The sequence below is a fragment of the Eubalaena glacialis genome, chromosome 7 (genome assembly GCF_028564815.1).
Source record: "Eubalaena glacialis isolate mEubGla1 chromosome 7, mEubGla1.1.hap2.+ XY, whole genome shotgun sequence".
NCBI lineage: Eukaryota > Metazoa > Chordata > Mammalia > Artiodactyla > Balaenidae > Eubalaena > Eubalaena glacialis.
Genome location: NC_083722.1, coordinates 55,040,102 through 55,060,402, shown reverse-complemented (window position 1 = coordinate 55,060,402; position 20,301 = coordinate 55,040,102).

Sequence of the window (20,301 nt, the reverse complement as noted above, 5' to 3'; positions counted from 1 at the left end):
CCTGGAGGTACAAAATAGAGAAAGAAACAGCAGAGTCAAAGCTCTGTGGGCTCTTTTGCAAATAAGGCTTGAAAGGAAACTTTATTTTCATCATTGGGTTTTAGAGAGTTGTGGGCTCAATTCTCCCTGAGAACCACTGTAGTTGCACATGTTCCCTTCATAGCACAATTGCCTTTGTGATGACAAGTGAGTTTCTAGGAAAGGAACTTGGAGGTTGCCATTCTTTGCTAGGTGCTCATCCTTCAGTAATCTTCAGTGAATTGGAGAACCCGTTGACCACTAGCCTCAAGCTAACGTTCTTCTTGGATCCTGCCACAGATTGGCATGTAGCAGAATCCATGTAGAGTTATTCAGTGTGGTTCTTGAGCTCTAGGAAGCATTCCATGTCTCTTAGTACTGGCGGTCTGCACTAGGATACGAAAAGAACAAGAATGACTGCCTCTGTGTTCGAGCCTTTGTGAGCAAAGCAGCGTTAGGAACAGCTAGATGCCGAGTCATGGGCAGTGAAAGGCTTCGTTGGTTAAACCTCTAGATTGTTGCATGTGGAAACAGCTCAAGTATCTCCTTTCTAAAGCACCAGGAGGTACAAAATAGAGAAAGAAACAGCAGGGTCAATGCTCTGCGGGCTCATTGGAAAATAAGGCTTGAAGGGAGACTTTATTTTCCTCATTGGGATTTACAGAGTTGCGGGCTCCATTCTCCCTGAGAAACACTGCAGTTGCACATGTTCCCTTCATAGCACAATTGCCTTTGTGATGCCAAGTGTGTTTCTAGGAAAGGAACTTGGAGGTTGCCATTCTTTGGTAGGTGCTCATCCTTCAGTAATCTTCAGTGAATTGGCGACCCCTTTGAACACTAGCCTCATGCTAGTCTACCTCTTATATCATGCCACAGATTGGCTTGCAAGTGAATCCATGTAGCGTTGTTCAGTGTGGTTCTTGAGCTCTAGGAAGCATTCCAGGTCTCAGTACTGTCGGATCTGCACTAGGATGAGAAACTTTCAAGAGGACGGCTTGTGTGCTAGGGGAGTTCTGAGCAGTGCAGCGTTGGGGACAGCTAGATGCCGAGTCATGGGCAGTGAAGGACTTGTTTGGTTAAACCTCTAGATTGTTGCAAGTGGAAACAACTCACGTATCTCCTTTCTAAAGCACCTGGAGGTACAAAATAGAGAAAGAAACAGCAGGGTCAATGCTCTGCGGGCCCTTTGGAAAATAAGGCTTGAAGGGAGACGTTATTTTCCTCATTAGGATTTAGAGAGTTGCGGGCTCAATTCTCCCTGAGAAACACTGTAGTTGCACATGTTCCCTTCATAGCACAATTGCCTTTGTGATGACAAGTGAGTTTCTAGGAAAGAAACTTGGAGGTAGCCATTCTTTGCTAGGTGCTCATCCTTCAGTAATCGTCAGTGAATTGGAGAACCCGTTTGACAGCTAGCCTCAAGCTAACGTTCCTCTTGTATCCTGCCACAGATTGGCATGCAGCAGAATCCATGGAGCGTTCTTCAGTGTGGTTCTTGAGCTGTAGGAAGCATTCCAGGTCTCTTAGTACTGGCAGTTCTGCACTAGGATGCGAAAAGTACAAGTAGGACGGCCTGTGTGTTTGGGCCTTTGTGAGCAATGCAGCGTTGGGAACACCTAGATGCCGAGTCATGGGCAGTGAAGGCCTTCTTTGGTTAAACCTCTAGATTGTTGCAAGTGGAAACAACTCAAGTATCTCCTTTCTAAAGCACCTGGAGGTACAAATTAGAGAAGGAAACATCAGGGTCAAAGCTCTGTGGACCCTTTTGAAAATAAGGCTTGAAGGGAAACTTTGTTTTCCTCATTGGGAGTAAGAGAGTTGCGGGCTCAATTCTCCCTGAGAAACACTGTAGTTGCACATGTTCCCTTCATAGCACAATTGCCTTTGTGATGACAAGTGAGTTTCTAGGAAAGGAACTTGGAGGTTGCCATTCTTTGGTAGGTGCTCATCCTTCAGTAATCTTCAGTGAATTGGCGACCCCTTTGAACACTAGCCTCATGCTAGTCTACCTCTTATATCATGCCACAGATTGGCTTGCAAGTGAATCCATGTAGCGTTGTTCAGTGTGGTTCTTGAGCTCTAGGAAGCATTCCAGGTCTCAGTACTGTCGGATCTGCACTAGGATGAGAAACTTTCAAGAGGACGGCTTGTGTGCTAGGGGAGTTCTGAGCAGTGCAGCGTTGGGGACAGCTAGATGCCGACTCATGGGCAGTGAAGGACTTGTTTGGTTAAACCTCTAGATTGTTGCAAGTGGAAACAACTCACGTATCTCCTTTCTGAAGCACCTGGAGGTACAAAATAGAGAAAGAAACAGCAGGGTCAATGCTCTGCGGGCCCTTTGGAAAATAAGGCTTGAAGGGAGACGTTATTTTCCTCATTAGGATTTAGTGAGTTGCGGGCTCAATTCTCCCTGAGAAACACTGTAGTTGCACATGTTCCCTTCATAGCACAATTGCCTTTGTGATGACAAGTGAGTTTCTAGGAAAGAAACTTGGAGGTAGCCATTCTTTGCTAGGTGCTCATCCTTCAGTAATCGTCAGTGAATTGGAGAACCCTATTGACAGCTAGCCTCAAGCTAACGTTCCTCTTGTATCCTGCCACAGATTGGCATGCAGCAGAATCCATGGAGCGTTCTTCAGTGTGGTTCTTGAGCTGTAGGAAGCATTCCAGGTCTCTTAGTACTGGCAGTTCTGCACTAGGATGCGAAAAGTACAAGTAGGACGGCCTGTGTGTTTGGGCCTTTGTGAGCAATGCAGCGTTGGGAACACCTAGATGCCGAGTCATGGGCAGTGAAGGCCTTCTTTGGTTAAACCTCTAGATGGTTGCAAGTGGAAACAACTCAAGTATCTCCTTTCTAAAGCACCTGGAGGTACAAGATAGAGAAGGAAACATCAGGGTCAAAGCTCTGTGGGCCCTTTTCAAAATAAGGCTTGAAGGGAAACTTTGTTTTCCTCATTGGGAGTAAGAGAGTTGCGGGCTCAATTCTCCCTGAGAAACACTGTAGTTGCACATGCTCTCTTCATAGCACAATTGCCTTTGTGATGCCAAGTGTGTTTCTAGGAAAGAAACTTGGAGGTTGCCATTCTTTGGTAGGTGCTCATCCTTCAGTAATCTTCAGTGAATTGGCGACCCCTTTGAACACTAGCCTCATGCTAGTCTACCTCTTATATCATGCCACAGATTGGCTTGCAAGTGAATCCATGTAGCGTTGTTCAGTGTGGTTCTTGAGCTCTAGGAAGCATTCCAGGTCTCAGTACTGTTGGATCTGCACTAGGATGAGAAACTTTCAAGAGGACGGCTTGTGTGTTAGGGGAGTTCTGAGCAGTGCAGCGTTGGGAACAGCTAGATGCCGAGTCATGGGAAGTGAAGGGCTTCTTTTGATAAACCTCTAGAATGTTGTAAGTTGAAACAACTCAAGTATCTCCTTTCTAAAGCACCTGGAGGTACAAAATAGAGAAAGAAACAGCAGAGTCAAGGCTCTGTGGGCTCTTTTGTAAATAAGGCCTGAAAGGAAACTTTATTTTCATCATTGGGTTTTAGAGAGTTGTGGGCTCAATTCTCCCTGAGAACCACTGTAGTTGCACATGTTCCCTTCATAGCACAATTGCCTTTGTGATGACAAGTGAGTTTCTAGGAAAGGAACTTGGAGGTTGCCATTCTTTGCTAGGTGCTCATCCTTCAGTAATCTTCAGTGAATTGGAGAACCCGTTGACCACTAGCCTCAAGCTAACGTTCTTCTTGGATCCTGCCACAGATTGGCATGTAGCAGAATCCATGTAGAGTTATTCAGTGTGGTTCTTGAGCTCTAGGAAGCATTCCATGTCTCTTAGTACTGGCGGTCTGCACTAGGATACGAAAAGAACAAGAATGACTGCCTCTGTGTTCGAGCCTTTGTGAGCAAAGCAGCGTTAGGAACAGCTAGATGCCGAGTCATGGGCAGTGAAAGGCTTCGTTGGTTAAACCTCTAGATTGTTGCATGTGGAAACAGCTCAAGTATCTCCTTTCTAAAGCACCAGGAGGTACAAAATAGAGAAAGAAACAGCAGGGTCAATGCTCTGCGGGCTCATTGGAAAATAAGGCTTGAAGGGAGACTTTATTTTCCTCATTGGGATTTACAGAGTTGCGGGCTCCATTCTCCCTGAGAAACACTGCAGTTGCACATGTTCCCTTCATAGCACAATTGCCTTTGTGATGCCAAGTGTGTTTCTAGGAAAGGAACTTGGAGGTTGCCATTCTTTGGTAGGTGCTCATCCTTCAGTAATCTTCAGTGAATTGGCGACCCCTTTGAACACTAGCCTCATGCTAGTCTACCTCTTATATCATGCCACAGATTGGCTTGCAAGTGAATCCATGTAGCGTTGTTCAGTGTGGTTCTTGAGCTCTAGGAACCATTCCAGGTCTCAGTACTGTCGGATCTGCACTAGGATGAGAAACTTTCAAGAGGACGGCTTGTGTGTTTGGGGAGTTCTGAGCAGTGCAGCGTTGGGGACAGCTAGATGCCGACTCATGGGCAGTGAAGGACTTGTTTGGTTAAACCTCTAGATTGTTGCAAGTGGAAACAACTCACGTATCTCCTTTCTAAAGCACCTGGAGGTACAAAATAGAGAAAGAAACAGCAGGGTCAATGCTCTGCGGGCCCTTTGGAAAATAAGGCTTGAAGGGAGACGTTATTTTCCTCATTAGGATTTAGACAGTTGCGGGCTCAATTCTCCCTGAGAAACACTGTAGTTGCACATGTTCCCTTCATAGCACAATTGCCTTTGTGATGACAAGTGAGTTTCTAGGAAAGAAACTTGGAGGTAGCCATTCTTTGCTAGGTGCTCATCCTTCAGTAATCGTCAGTGAATTGGAGAACCCGTTTGACAGCTAGCCTCAAGCTAACGTTCCTCTTGTATCCTGCCACAGATTGGCATGCAGCAGAATCCATGGAGCGTTCTTCAGTGTGGTTCTTGAGCTGTAGGAAGCATTCCAGGTCTCTTAGTACTGGCAGTTCTGCACTAGGATGCGAAAAGTACAAGTAGGACGGCCTGTGTGTTTGGGCCTTTGTGAGCAATGCAGCGTTGGGAACACCTAGATGCCGAGTCATGGGCAGTGAAGGCCTTCTTTGGTTAAACCTCTAGATTGTTGCAAGTGGAAACAACTCAAGTATCTCCTTTCTAAAGCACCTGGAGGTACAAAATAGAGAAGGAAACATCAGGGTCAAAGTTCTGTGGGCCCTTTTCAAAATAAGGCTTGAAGGGAATCTTTGTTTTCCTCATTGGGAGTAAGAGAGTTGCGGGCTCAATTCTCCCTGAGAAACACTGTAGTTGCACATGCTCCCTTCATAGCACAATTGCCTTTGTGATGCCAAGTGTGTTTCTAGGAAAGAAACTTGGAGGTTGCCATTCTTTGGTAGGTGCTCATCCTTCAGTAATCTTCAGTGAATTGGCGACCCCTTTGAACACTAGCCTCATGCTAGTCTACCTCTTATATCATGCCACAGATTGGCTTGCAAGTGAATCCATGTAGCGTTGTTCAGTGTGGTTCTTGAGCTCTAGGAAGCATTCCAGGTCTCAGTACTGTCGGATCTGCACTAGGATGAGAAACTTTCAAGAGGACGGCTTGTGTGTTAGGGGAGTTCTGAGCAGTGCAGCGTTGGGAACAGCTAGATGCCGAGTCATGGGAAGTGGAGAGCTCCTTTTGATAAACCTCTAGAATGTTGTAAGTTGAAACAACTCAAGTATCTCCTTTCTAAAGCACCTGGAGGTACAAAATAGAGAAAGAAACAGCAGAGTCAAAGCTCTGTGGGCTCTTTTGTAAATAAGGCCTGAAAGGAAACTTTATTTTCATCATTGGGTTTTCGAGAGTTGTGGGCTCAATTCTCCCTGAGAACCACTGTAGTTGCACATGTTCCCTTCATAGCACAATTGCCTTTGTGATGACAAGTGAGTTTCTAGGAAAGGAACTTGGAGGTTGCCATTCTTTGCTAGGTGCTCATCCTTCAGTAATCTTCAGTGAATTGGAGAACCCGTTGACCACTAGCCTCAAGCTAACGTTCTTCTTGGATCCTGCCACAGATTGGCATGTAGCAGAATCCATGTAGAGTTATTCAGTGTGGTTCTTGAGCTCTAGGAAGCATTCCATGTCTCTTAGTACTGGCGGTCTGCACTAGGATACGAAAAGAACAAGAATGACTGCCTCTGTGTTCGAGCCTTTGTGAGCAAAGCAGCGTTAGGAACAGCTAGATGCCGAGTCATGGGCAGTGAAAGGCTTCTTTGGTTAAACGTCTAGATTGTTGCATGTGGAAACAGCTCAAGTATCTCCTTTCTAAAGCACCAGGAGGTACAAAATAGAGAAAGAAACAGCAGGGTCAATGCTCTGCGGGCTCATTGGAAAATAAGGCTTGAAGGGAGACTTTATTTTCCTCATTGGGATTTACAGAGTTGCGGGCTCCATTCTCCCTGAGAAACACTGCAGTTGCACATGTTCCCTTCATAGCACAATTGCCTTTGTGATGCCAAGTGTGTTTCTAGGAAAGAAACTTGGAGGTTGCCATTCTTTGGTAGGTGCTCATCCTTCAGTAATCTTCAGTGAATTGGCGACCCCTTTGAACACTAGCCTCATGCTAGTCTACCTCTTATATCATGCCACAGATTGGCTTGCAAGTGAATCCATGTAGCGTTGTTCAGTGTGGTTCTTGAGCTCTAGGAAGCATTCCAGGTCTCAGTACTGTCGGATCTGCACTAGGATGAGAAACTTTCAAGAGGACGGCTTGTGTGTTAGGGGAGTTCTGAGCAGTGCAGCGTTGGGAACAGCTAGATGCCGAGTCATGGGAAGTGAAGGGCTTCTTTTGATAAACCTCTAGAATGTTGTAAGTTGAAACAACTCAAGTATCTCCTTTCTAAAGCACCTGGAGGTACAAAATAGAGAAAGAAACAGCAGAGTCAAATCTCTGTGGGCTCTTTTGTAAATAAGGCTTGAAAGGAAACTTTATTTTCATCATTGGGTTTTAGAGAGTTGTGGGCTCAATTCTCCCTGAGAACCACTGTAGTTGCACATGTTCCCTTCATAGCACAATTGCCTTTGTGATGACAAGTGAGTTTCTAGGAAAGGAACTTGGAGGTTGCCATTCTTTGCTAGGTGCTCATCCTTCAGTAATCTTCAGTGAATTGGAGAACCCGTTGACCACTAGCCTCAAGCTAACGTTCTTCTTGGATCCTGCCACAGATTGGCATGTAGCAGAATCCATGTAGAGTTATTCAGTGTGGTTCTTGAGCTCTAGGAAGCATTCCATGTCTCTTAGTACTGGCGGTCTGCACTAGGATACGAAAAGAACAAGAATGACTGCCTCTGTGTTCGAGCCTTTGTGAGCAAAGCAGCGTTAGGAACAGCTAGATGCCGAGTCATGGGCAGTGAAAGGCTTCGTTGCTTAAACCTCTAGATTGTTGCATGTGGAAACAGCTCAAGTATCTCCTTTCTAAAGCACCAGGAGGTACAAAATAGAGAAAGAAACGCAGGGTCAATGCTCTGCGGGCTCATTGGAAAATAAGGCTTGAAGGGAGACTTTATTTTCCTCATTGGGATTTACAGAGTTGCGGGCTCCATTCTCCCTGAGAAACACTGCAGTTGCACATGTTCCCTTCATAGCACAATTGCCTTTGTGATGCCAAGTGTGTTTCTAGGAAAGGAACTTGGAGGTTGCCATTCTTTGGTAGGTGCTCATCCTTCAGTAATCTTCAGTGAATTGGCGACCCCTTTGAACACTAGCCTCATGCTAGTCTACCTCTTATATCATGCCACAGATTGGCTTGCAAGTGAATCCATGTAGCGTTGTTCAGTGTGGTTCTTGAGCTCTAGGAAGCATTCCAGGTCTCAGTACTGTCGGATCTGCACTAGGATGAGAAACTTTCAAGAGGACGGCTTGTGTGTTTGGGGAGTTCTGAGCAGTGCAGCGTTGGGGACAGCTAGATGCCGACTCATGGGCAGTGAAGGACTTGTTTGGTTAAACCTCTAGATTGTTGCAAGTGGAAACAACTCACGTATCTCCTTTCTAAAGCACTTGGAGGTACAAAATAGAGAAAGAAACAGCAGGGTCAATGCTCTGCGGGCCCTTTGGAAAATAAGGCTTGAAGGGAGATGTTATTTTCCTCATTAGGATTTAGAGAGTTGCGGGCTCAATTCTCCCTGAGAAACACTGTAGTTGCACATGTTCCCTTCATAGCACAATTGCCTTTGTGATGACAAGTGAGTTTCTAGGAAAGAAACTTGGAGGTAGCCATTCTTTGCTAGGTGCTCATCCTTCAGTAATCGTCAGTGAATTGGAGAACCCGTTTGACAGCTAGCCTCAAGCTAACGTTCCTCTTGTATCCTGCCACAGATTGGCATGCAGCAGAATCCATGGAGCGTTCTTCAGTGTGGTTCTTGAGCTGTAGGAAGCATTCCAGGTCTCTTAGTACTGGCAGTTCTGCACTAGGATGCGAAAAGTACAAGTAGGACGGCCTGTGTGTTTGGGCCTTTGTGAGCAATGCAGCGTTGGGAACACCTAGATGCCGAGTCATGGGCAGTGAAGGCCTTCTTTGGTTAAACCTCTAGATTGTTGCAAGTGGAAACAACTCAAGTATCTCCTTTCTAAAGCACCTGGAGGTACAAAATAGAGAAGGAAACATCAGGGTCAAAGTTCTGTGGGCCCTTTTCAAAATAAGGCTTGAAGGGAAACTTTGTTTTCCTCATTGGGAGTAAGAGAGTTGCGGGCTCAATTCTCCCTGAGAAACACTGTAGTTGCACATGCTCCCTTCATAGCACAATTGCCTTTGTGATGCCAAGTGTGTTTCTAGGAAAGAAACTTGGAGGTTGCCATTCTTTGGTAGGTGCTCATCCTTCAGTAATCTTCAGTGAATTGGCGACCCCTTTGAACACTAGCCTCATGCTAGTCTACCTCTTATATCATGCCACAGATTGGCTTGCAAGTGAATCCATGTAGCGTTGTTCAGTGTGGTTCTTGAGCTCTAGGAAGCATTCCAGGTCTCAGTACTGTCGGATCTGCACTAGGATGAGAAACTTTCAAGAGGACGGCTTGTGTGTTAGGGGAGTTCTGAGCAGTGCAGCGTTGGGAACAGCTAGATGCCGAGTCATGGGAAGTGAAGGGCTTCTTTTGATAAACCTCTAGAATGTTGTAAGTTGAAACAACTCAAGTATCTCCTTTCTAAAGCACCTGGAGGTACAAAATAGAGAAAGAAACAGCAGAGTCAAAGCTCTGTGGGCTCTTTTGTAAATAAGGCTTGAAAGGAAACTTTATTTTCATCATTGGGTTTTCGAGAGTTGTGGGCTCAATTCTCCCTGAGAACCACTGTAGTTGCACATGTTCCCTTCATAGCACAATTGCCTTTGTGATGACAAGTGAGTTTCTAGGAAAGGAACTTGGAGGTTGCCATTCTTTGCTAGGTGCTCATCCTTCAGTAATCTTCAGTGAATTGGCGACCCCTTTGAACACTAGCCTCATGCTAGTCTACCTCTTATATCATGCCACAGATTGGCTTGCAAGTGAATCCATGTAGCGTTGTTCAGTGTGGTTCTTGAGCTCTAGGAAGCATTCCAGGTCTCAGTACTGTCGGATCTGCACTAGGATGAGAAACTTTCAAGAGGACGGCTTGTGTGTTAGGGGAGTTCTGAGCAGTGCAGCGTTGGGAACAGCTAGATGCCGAGTCATGGGAAGTAAAGGGCTTCTTTTGATAAACCTCTAGAATGTTGTAAGTTGAAACAACTCAAGTATCTCCTTTCTAAAGCACCTGGAGGTACAAAATAGAGAAAGAAACAGCAGAGTCAAATCTCTGTGGGCTCTTTTGTAAATAAGGCTTGAAAGGAAACTTTATTTTCATCATTGGGTTTTAGAGAGTTGTGGGCTCAATTCTCCCTGAGAACCACTGTAGTTGCACATGTTCCCTTCATAGCACAATTGCCTTTGTGATGACAAGTGAGTTTCTAGGAAAGGAACTTGGAGGTTGCCATTCTTTGCTAGGTGCTCATCCTTCAGTAATCTTCAGTGAATTGGAGAACCCGTTGACCACTAGCCTCAAGCTAACGTTCTTCTTGGATCCTGCCACAGATTGGCATGTAGCAGAATCCATGTAGAGTTATTCAGTGTGGTTCTTGAGCTCTAGGAAGCATTCCATGTCTCTTAGTACTGGCGGTCTGCACTAGGATACGAAAAGAACAAGAATGACTGCCTCTGTGTTCGAGCCTTTGTGAGCAAAGCAGCGTTAGGAACAGCTAGATGCCGAGTCATGGGCAGTGAAAGGCTTCGTTGCTTAAACCTCTAGATTGTTGCATGTGGAAACAGCTCAAGTATCTCCTTTCTAAAGCACCAGGAGGTACAAAATAGAGAAAGAAACGCAGGGTCAATGCTCTGCGGGCTCATTGGAAAATAAGGCTTGAAGGGAGACTTTATTTTCCTCATTGGGATTTACAGAGTTGCGGGCTCCATTCTCCCTGAGAAACACTGCAGTTGCACATGTTCCCTTCATAGCACAATTGCCTTTGTGATGCCAAGTGTGTTTCTAGGAAAGGAACTTGGAGGTTGCCATTCTTTGGTAGGTGCTCATCCTTCAGTAATCTTCAGTGAATTGGCGACCCCTTTGAACACTAGCCTCATGCTAGTCTACCTCTTATATCATGCCACAGATTGGCTTGCAAGTGAATCCATGTAGCGTTGTTCAGTGTGGTTGTTGAGCTCTAGGAAGCATTCCAGGTCTCAGTACTGTCGGATCTGCACTAGGATGAGAAACTTTCAAGAGGACGGCTTGTGTGTTTGGGGAGTTCTGAGCAGTGCAGCGTTGGGGACAGCTAGATGCCGACTCATGGGCAGTGAAGGACTTGTTTGGTTAAACCTCTAGATTGTTGCAAGTGGAAACAACTCACGTATCTCCTTTCTAAAGCACTTGGAGGTACAAAATAGAGAAAGAAACAGCAGGGTCAATGCTCTGCGGGCCCTTTGGAAAATAAGGCTTGAAGGGAGATGTTATTTTCCTCATTAGGATTTAGAGAGTTGCGGGCTCAATTCTCCCTGAGAAACACTGTAGTTGCACATGTTCCCTTCATAGCACAATTGCCTTTGTGATGACAAGTGAGTTTCTAGGAAAGAAACTTGGAGGTAGCCATTCTTTGCTAGGTGCTCATCCTTCAGTAATCGTCAGTGAATTGGAGAACCCGTTTGACAGCTAGCCTCAAGCTAACGTTCCTCTTGTATCCTGCCACAGATTGGCATGCAGCAGAATCCATGGAGCGTTCTTCAGTGTGGTTCTTGAGCTGTAGGAAGCATTCCAGGTCTCTTAGTACTGGCAGTTCTGCACTAGGATGCGAAAAGTACAAGTAGGACGGCCTGTGTGTTTGGGCCTTTGGGAGCAATGCAGCGTTGGGAACACCTAGATGCCGAGTCATGGGCAGTGAAGGCCTTCTTTGGTTAAACCTCTAGATTGTTGCAAGTGGAAACAACTCAAGTATCTCCTTTCTAAAGCACCTGGAGGTACAAAATAGAGAAGAAACATCAGGGTCAAAGTTCTGTGGGCCCTTTTCAAAATAAGGCTTGAAGGGAAACTTTGTTTTCCTCATTGGGAGTAAGAGAGTTGCGGGCTCAATTCTCCCTGAGAAACACTGTAGTTGCACATGCTCCCTTCATAGCACAATTGCCTTTGTGATGCCAAGTGTGTTTCTAGGAAAGAAAGTTGGAGGTTGCCATTCTTTGGTAGGTGCTCATCCTTCAGTAATCTTCAGTGAATTGGCGACCCCTTTGAACACTAGCCTCATGCTAGTCTACCTCTTATATCATGCCACAGATTGGCTTGCAAGTGAATCCATGTAGCGTTGTTCAGTGTGGTTCTTGAGCTCTAGGAAGCATTCCAGGTCTCAGTACTGTCGGATCTGCACTAGGATGAGAAACTTTCAAGAGGACGGCTTGTGTGTTAGGGGAGTTCTGAGCAGTGCAGCGTTGGGAACAGCTAGATGCCGAGTCATGGGAAGTGGAGAGCTCCTTTTGATAAACCTCTAGAATGTTGTAAGTTGAAACAACTCAAGTATCTCCTTTCTAAAGCACCTGGAGGTACAAAATAGAGAAAGAAACAGCAGAGTCAAAGCTCTGTGGGCTCTTTTGTAAATAAGGCTTGAAAGGAAACTTTATTTTCATCATTGGGTTTTCGAGAGTTGTGGGCTCAATTCTCCCTGAGAACCACTGTAGTTGCACATGTTCCCTTCATAGCACAATTGCCTTTGTGATGACAAGTGAGTTTCTAGGAAAGGAACTTGGAGGTTGCCATTCTTTGCTAGGTGCTCATCCTTCAGTAATCTTCAGTGAATTGGAGAACCCGTTGACCACTAGCCTCAAGCTAACGTTCTTCTTGGATCCTGCCACAGATTGGCATGTAGCAGAATCCATGTAGAGTTATTCAGTGTGGTTCTTGAGCTCTAGGAAGCATTCCATGTCTCTTAGTACTGGCGGTCTGCACTAGGATACGAAAAGAACAAGAATGACTGCCTCTGTGTTCGAACCTTTGTGAGCAAAGCAGCGTTAGGAACAGCTAGATGCCGAGTCATGGGCAGTGAAAGGCTTCGTTGGTTAAACCTCTAGATTGTTGCATGTGGAAACAGCTCAAGTATCTCCTTTCTAAAGCACCAGGAGGTACAAAATAGAGAAAGAAACAGCAGGGTCAATGCTCTGCGGGCTCATTGGAAAATAAGGCTTGAAGGGAGACTTTATTTTCCTCATTGGGATTTACAGAGTTGCGGGCTCCATTCTCCCTGAGAAACACTGCAGTTGCACATGTTCCCTTCATAGCACAATTGCCTTTGTGATGCCAAGTGTGTTTCTAGGAAAGAAACTTGGAGGTTGCCATTCTTTGGTAGGTGCTCATCCTTCAGTAATCTTCAGTGAATTGGCGACCCCTTTGAACACTAGCCTCATGCTAGTCTACCTCTTATATCATGCCACAGATTGGCTTGCAAGTGAATCCATGTAGCGTTGTTCAGTGTGGTTCTTGAGCTCTAGGAAGCATTCCAGGTCTCAGTACTGTCGGATCTGCACTAGGATGAGAAACTTTCAAGAGGACGGCTTGTGTGTTAGGGGAGTTCTGAGCAGTGCAGCGTTGGGAACAGCTAGATGCCGAGTCATGGGAAGTGAAGGGCTTCTTTTGATAAACCTCTAGAATGTTGTAAGTTGAAACAACTCAAGTATCTCCTTTCTAAAGCACCTGGAGGTACAAAATAGAGAAAGAAACAGCAGAGTCAAAGCTCTGTGGGCTCTTTTGTAAATAAGGCTTGAAAGGAAACTTTATTTTCATCATTGGGTTTTAGAGAGTTGTGGGCTCAATTCTCCCTGAGAACCACTGTAGTTGCACATGTTCCCTTCATAGCACAATTGCCTTTGTGATGACAAGTGAGTTTCTAGGAAAGGAACTTGGAGGTTGCCATTCTTTGCTAGGTGCTCATCCTTCAGTAATCTTCAGTGAATTGGAGAACCCGTTGACCACTAGCCTCAAGCTAACGTTCTTCTTGGATCCTGCCACAGATTGGCATGTAGCAGAATCCATGTAGAGTTATTCAGTGTGGTTCTTGAGCTCTAGGAAGCATTCCATGTCTCTTAGTACTGGCGGTCTGCACTAGGATACGAAAAGAACAAGAATGACTGCCTCTGTGTTCGAGCCTTTGTGAGCAAAGCAGCGTTAGGAACAGCTAGATGCCGAGTCATGGGCAGTGAAAGGCTTCGTTGCTTAAACCTCTAGATTGTTGCATGTGGAAACAGCTCAAGTATCTCCTTTCTAAAGCACCAGGAGGTACAAAATAGAGAAAAAAACGCAGGGTCAATGCTCTGCGGGCTCATTGGAAAATAAGGCTTGAAGGGAGACTTTATTTTCCTCATTGGGATTTACAGAGTTGCGGGCTCCATTCTCCCTGAGAAACACTGCAGTTGCACATGTTCCCTTCATAGCACAATTGCCTTTGTGATGCCAAGTGTGTTTCTAGGAAAGGAACTTGGAGGTTGCCATTCTTTGGTAGGTGCTCATCCTTCAGTAATCTTCAGTGAATTGGCGACCCCTTTGAACACTAGCCTCATGCTAGTCTACCTCTTATATCATGCCACAGATTGGCTTGCAAGTGAATCCATGTAGCGTTGTTCAGTGTGGTTCTTGAGCTCTAGGAAGCATTCCAGGTCTCAGTACTGTCGGATCTGCACTAGGATGAGAAACTTTCAAGAGGACGGCTTGTGTGTTTGGGGAGTTCTGAGCAGTGCAGCGTTGGGGACAGCTAGATGCCGACTCATGGGCAGTGAAGGACTTGTTTGGTTAAACCTCTAGATTGTTGCAAGTGGAAACAACTCACGTATCTCCTTTCTAAAGCACCTGGAGGTACAAAATAGAGAAAGAAACAGCAGGGTCAATGCTCTGCGGGCCCTTTGGAAAATAAGGCTTGAAGGGAGACGTTATTTTCCTCATTAGGATTTAGAGAGTTGCGGGCTCAATTCTCCCTGAGAAACACTGTAGTTGCACATGTTCCCTTCATAGCACAATTGCCTTTGTGATGACAAGTGAGTTTCTAGGAAAGAAACTTGGAGGTAGCCATTCTTTGCTAGGTGCTCATCCTTCAGTAATCGTCAGTGAATTGGAGAACCCGTTTGACAGCTAGCCTCAAGCTAACGTTCCTCTTGTATCCTGCCACAGATTGGCATGCAGCAGAATCCATGGAGCGTTCTTCAGTGTGGTTCTTGAGCTGTAGGAAGCATTCCAGGTCTCTTAGTACTGGCAGTTCTGCACTAGGATGCGAAAAGTACAAGTAGGACGGCCTGTGTGTTTGGGCCTTTGTGAGCAATGCAGCGTTGGGAACACCTAGATGCCGAGTCATGGGCAGTGAAGGCCTTCTTTGGTTAAACCTCTAGATTGTTGCAAGTGGAAACAACTCAAGTATCTCCTTTCTAAAGCACCTGGAGGTACAAGATAGAGAAGGAAACATCAGGGTCAAAGCTCTGTGGGCCCTTTTCAAAATAAGGCTTGAAGGGAAACTTTGTTTTCCTCATTGGGAGTAAGAGAGTTGCGGGCTCAATTCTCCCTGCGAAACACTGTAGTTACACATGCTCCCTTCATAGCACAATTGCCTTTGTGATGCCAAGTGTGTTTCTAGGAAAGAAACTTGGAGGTTGCCATTCTTTGGTAGGTGCTCATCCTTCAGTAATCTTCAGTGAATTGGCGACCCCTTTGAACACTAGCCTCATGCTAGTCTACCTCTTATATCATGCCACAGATTGGCTTGCAAGTGAATCCATGTAGCGTTGTTCAGTGTGGTTCTTGAGCTCTAGGAAGCATTCCAGGTCTCAGTACTGTCGGATCTGCACTAGGATGAGAAACTTTCAAGAGGACGGCTTGTGTGTTAGGGGAGTTCTGAGCAGTGCAGCGTTGGGAACAGCTAGATGCCGAGTCATGGGAAGTGAAGGGCTTCTTTTGATAAACCTCTAGAATGTTGTAAGTTGAAACAACTCAAGTATCTCCTTTCTAAAGCACCTGGAGGTACAAAATAGAGAAAGAAACAGCAGAGTCAAAGCTCTGTGGGCTCTTTTGTAAATAAGGCTTGAAAGGAAACTTTATTTTCATCATTGGGTTTTCAAGAGTTGTGGGCTCAATTCTCCCTGAGAACCACTGTAGTTGCACATGTTCCCTTCATAGCACAATTGCCTTTGTGATGACAAGTGAGTTTCTAGGAAAGGAACTTGGAGGTTGCCATTCTTTGCTAGGTGCTCATCCTTCAGTAATCTTCAGTGAATTGGAGAACCCGTTGACCACTAGCCTCAAGCTAACGTTCTTCTTGGATCCTGCCACAGATTGGCATGTAGCAGAATCCATGTAGAGTTATTCAGTGTGGTTCTTGAGCTCTAGGAAGCATTCCATGTCTCTTAGTACTGGCGGTCTGCACTAGGATACGAAAAGAACAAGAATGACTGCCTCTGTGTTCGAGCCTTTGTGAGCAAAGCAGCGTTAGGAACAGCTAGATGCCGAGTCATGGGCAGTGAAAGGCTTCGTTGGTTAAACCTCTAGATTGTTGCATGTGGAAACAGCTCAAGTATCTCCTTTCTAAAGCACCAGGAGGTACAAAATAGAGAAAGAAACAGCAGGGTCAATGCTCTGCGGGCTCATTGGAAAATAAGGCTTGAAGGGAGACTTTATTTTCCTCATTGGGATTTACAGAGTTGCGGGCTCCATTCTCCCTGAGAAACACTGCAGTTGCACATGTTCCCTTCATAGCACAATTGCCTTTGTGATGCCAAGTGTGTTTCTAGGAAAGGAACTTGGAGGTTGCCATTCTTTGGTAGGTGCTCATCCTTCAGTAATCTTCAGTGAATTGGCGACCCCTTTGAACACTAGCCTCATGCTAGTCTACCTCTTATATCATGCCACAGATTGGCTTGCAAGTGAATCCATGTAGCGTTGTTCAGTGTGGTTCTTGAGCTCTAGGAAGCATTCCAGGTCTCAGTACTGTCGGATCTGCACTAGGATGAGAAACTTTCAAGAGGACGGCTTGTGTGCTAGGGGAGTTCTGAGCAGTGCAGCGTTGGGGACAGCTAGATGCCGACTCATGGGCAGTGAAGGACTTGTTTGGTTAAACCTCTAGATTGTTGCAAGTGGAAACAACTCACGTATCTCCTTTCTAAAGCACCTGGAGGTACAAAATAGAGAAAGAAACAGCAGGGTCAATGCTCTGCGGGCCCTTTGGAAAATAAGGCTTGAAGGGAGACGTTATTTTCCTCCTTAGGATTTAGAGAGTTGCGGGCTCAATTCTCCCTGAGAAACACTGTAGTTGCACATGTTCCCTTCATAGCACAATTGCCTTTGTGATGACAAGTGAGTTTCTAGGAAAGAAACTTGGAGGTAGCCATTCTTTGCTAGGTGCTCATCCTTCAGTAATCGTCAGTGAATTGGACAACCCGTTTGACAGCTAGCCTCAAGCTAACGTTCCTCTTGTATCCTGCCACAGATTGGCATGCAGCAGAATCCATGGAGCGTTCTTCAGTGTGGTTCTTGAGCTGTAGGAAGCATTCCAGGTCTCTTAGTACTGGCAGTTCTGCAGTAGGATGCGAAAAGTACAAGTAGGACGGCCTGTGTGTTTGGGCCTTTGTGAGCAATGCAGCGTTGGGAACACCTAGATGCCGAGTCATGGGCAGTGAAGGCCCTCTTTGGTTAAACCTCTAGATTGTTGCAAGTGGAAACAACTCAAGTATCTCCTTTCTAAAGCACCTGGAGGTACAAGATAGAGAAGGAAACATCAGGGTCAAAGCTCTGCGGGCCCTTTGGAAAATAAGGCTTGAAGGGAGACGTTATTTTCCTCATTAGGATTTAGTGAGTTGCAGGCTCAATTCTCCCTGAGAAACACTGTAGTTGCACATGTTCCATTCATAGCACAATTGCCTTTGTGATGACAAGTGAGTTTCTAGGAAAGAAACTTGGAGGTAGCCATTCTTTGCTAGGTGCTCATCCTTCAGTAATCGTCAGTGAATTGGAGAACCCGTTTGACAGCTAGCCTCAAGCTAACGTTCCTCTTGTATCCTGCCACAGATTGGCATGCAGCAGAATCCATGGAGCGTTCTTCAGTGTGGTTCTTGAGCTGTAGGAAGCATTCCAGGTCTCTTAGTACTGGCAGTTCTGCACTAGGATGCGAAAAGTACAAGTAGGACGGCCTGTGTGTTTGGGCCTTTGTGAGCAATGCAGCGTTGGGAACACCTAGATGCCGAGTCATGGGCAGTGAAGGCCTTCTTTGGTTAAACCTCTAGATGGTTGCAAGTGGAAACAACTCAAGTATCTCTTTTCTAAAGCACCTGGAGGTACAAGATAGAGAAGGAAACATCAGGGTCAAAGCTCTGTGGGCCCTTTTCAAAATAAGGCTTGAAGGGAAACTTTGTTTTCCTCATTGGGAGTAAGAGAGTTGCGGGCTCAATTCTCCCTGAGAAACACTGTAGTTGCACATGCTCCCTTCATACCACAATTGCCTTTGTGATGCCAAGTGTGTTTCTAGGAAAGAAACTTGGAGGTTGCCATTCTTTGGTAGGTGCTCATCCTTCAGTAATCTTCAGTGAATTGGCGACCCCTTTGAACACTAGCCTCATGCTAGTCTACCTCTTATATCATGCCACAGATTGGCTTGCAAGTGAATCCATGTAGCGTTGTTCAGTGTGGTTCTTGAGCTCTAGGAAGCATTCCAGGTCTCAGTACTGTTGGATCTGCACTAGGATGAGAAACTTTCAAGAGGACGGCTTGTGTGTTAGGGGAGTTCTGAGCAGTGCAGCGTTGGGAACAGCTAGATGCCGAGTCATGGGAAGTGAAGGGCTTCTTTTGCTAAACCTCTAGAATGTTGTAAGTTGAAACAACTCAAGTATCTCCTTTCTAAAGCACCTGGAGGTACAAAATAGAGAAAGAAACAGCAGAGTCAAGGCTCTGTGGGCTCTTTTGTAAATAAGGCCTGAAAGGAAACTTTATTTTCATCATTGGGTTTTAGAGAGTTGTGGGCTCAATTCTCCCTGAGAACCACTGTAGTTGCACATGTTCCCTTCATAGCACAATTGCCTTTGTGATGACAAGTGAGTTTCTAGGAAAGGAACTTGGAGGTTGCCATTCTTTGCTAGGTGCTCATCCTTCAGTAATCTTCAGTGAATTGGAGAACCCGTTGACCACTAGCCTCAAGCTAACGTTCTTCTTGGATCCTGCCACAGATTGGCATGTAGCAGAATCCATGTAGAGTTATTCAGTGTGGTTCTTGAGCTCTAGGAAGCATTCCATGTCTCTTAGTACTGGCGGTCTGCACTAGGATACGAAAAGAACAAGAATGACTGCCTCTGTGTTCGAGCCTTTGTGAGCAAAGCAGCGTTAGGAACAGCTAGATGCCGAGTCATGGGCAGTGAAAGGCTTCGTTGCTTAAACCTCTAGATTGTTGCATGTGGAAACAGCTCAAGTATCTCCTTTCTAAAGCACCAGGAGGTACAAAATAGAGAAAGAAACAGCAGGGTCAATGCTCTGCGGGCTCATTGGAAAATAAGGCTTGAAGGGAGACTTTATTTTCCTCATTGGGATTTACAGAGTTGCGGGCTCCATTCTCCCTGAGAAACACTGCAGTTGCACATGTTCCCTTCATAGCACAATTGCCTTTGTGATGCCAAGTGTGTTTCTAGGATAGGAACTTGGAGGTTGCCATTCTTTGGTAGGTGCTCATCCTTCAGTAATCTTCAGTGAATTGGCGACCCCTTTGAACACTAGCCTCATGCTAGTCTACCTCTTATATCATGCCACAGATTGGCTTGCAAGTGAATCCATGTAGCGTTGTTCAGTGTGGTTCTTGAGCTCTAGGAAGCATTCCAGGTCTCTTAGTACTGGCACTTCTGCACTAGGATGCGAAAAGTACAAATAGGACGGCCTGTGTGTTTAGGCCTTTGTGAGCAATGCAGCGTTGGGAACACCTAGATGCCGAGTCATGGGCAGTGAAGGCCTTCTTTGGTTAAACCTCTAGATTGTTGCAAGTGGAAACAACTCAAGTATCTCCTTTCTAAAGCACCTGGAGGTACAAGATAGAGAAGGAAACATCAGGGTCAAAGCTCTGTGGGCCCTTTTCAAAATAAGGCTTGAAGGGAAACTTTGTTTTCCTCATTGGGAGTAAGAGAGTTGCGGGCTCAATTCTCCCTGAGAAACACTGTAGTTACACATGCTCCCTTCATAGCACAATTGCCTTTGTGATGACAAGTGAGTTTCTAGGAAAGAAACTTGGAGGTAGCCATTCTTTGCTAGGTGCTCATCCTTCAGTAATCGTCAGTGAATTGGAGAACCCGTTTGACAGCTAGCCTCAAGCTAACGTTCCTCTTGTATCCTGCCACAGATTGGCATGCAGCAGAATCCATGGAGCGTTCTTCAGTGTGGTTCTTGAGCTGTAGGAAGCATTCCAGGTCTCTTAGTACTGGCAGTTCTGCACTAGGATGCGAAAAGTACAAGTAGGACGGCCTGTGTGTTTGGGCCTTTGTGAGCAATGCAGCGTTGGGAACACCTAGATGCCGAGTCATGGGCAGTGAAGGCCTTCTTTGGTTAAACCTCTAGATTGTTGCAAGTGGAAACAACTCAAGTATCTCCTTTCTAAAGCACCTGGAGGTACAAGATAGAGAAGGAAACATCAGGGTGAAAGCTCTGTGGGCCCTTTTCAAAATAAGGCTTGAAGGGAAACTTTGTTTTCCTCATTGGGAGTAAGAGAGTTGCGGGCTCAATTCTCCCTGCGAAACACTGTAGTTACACATGCTCCCTT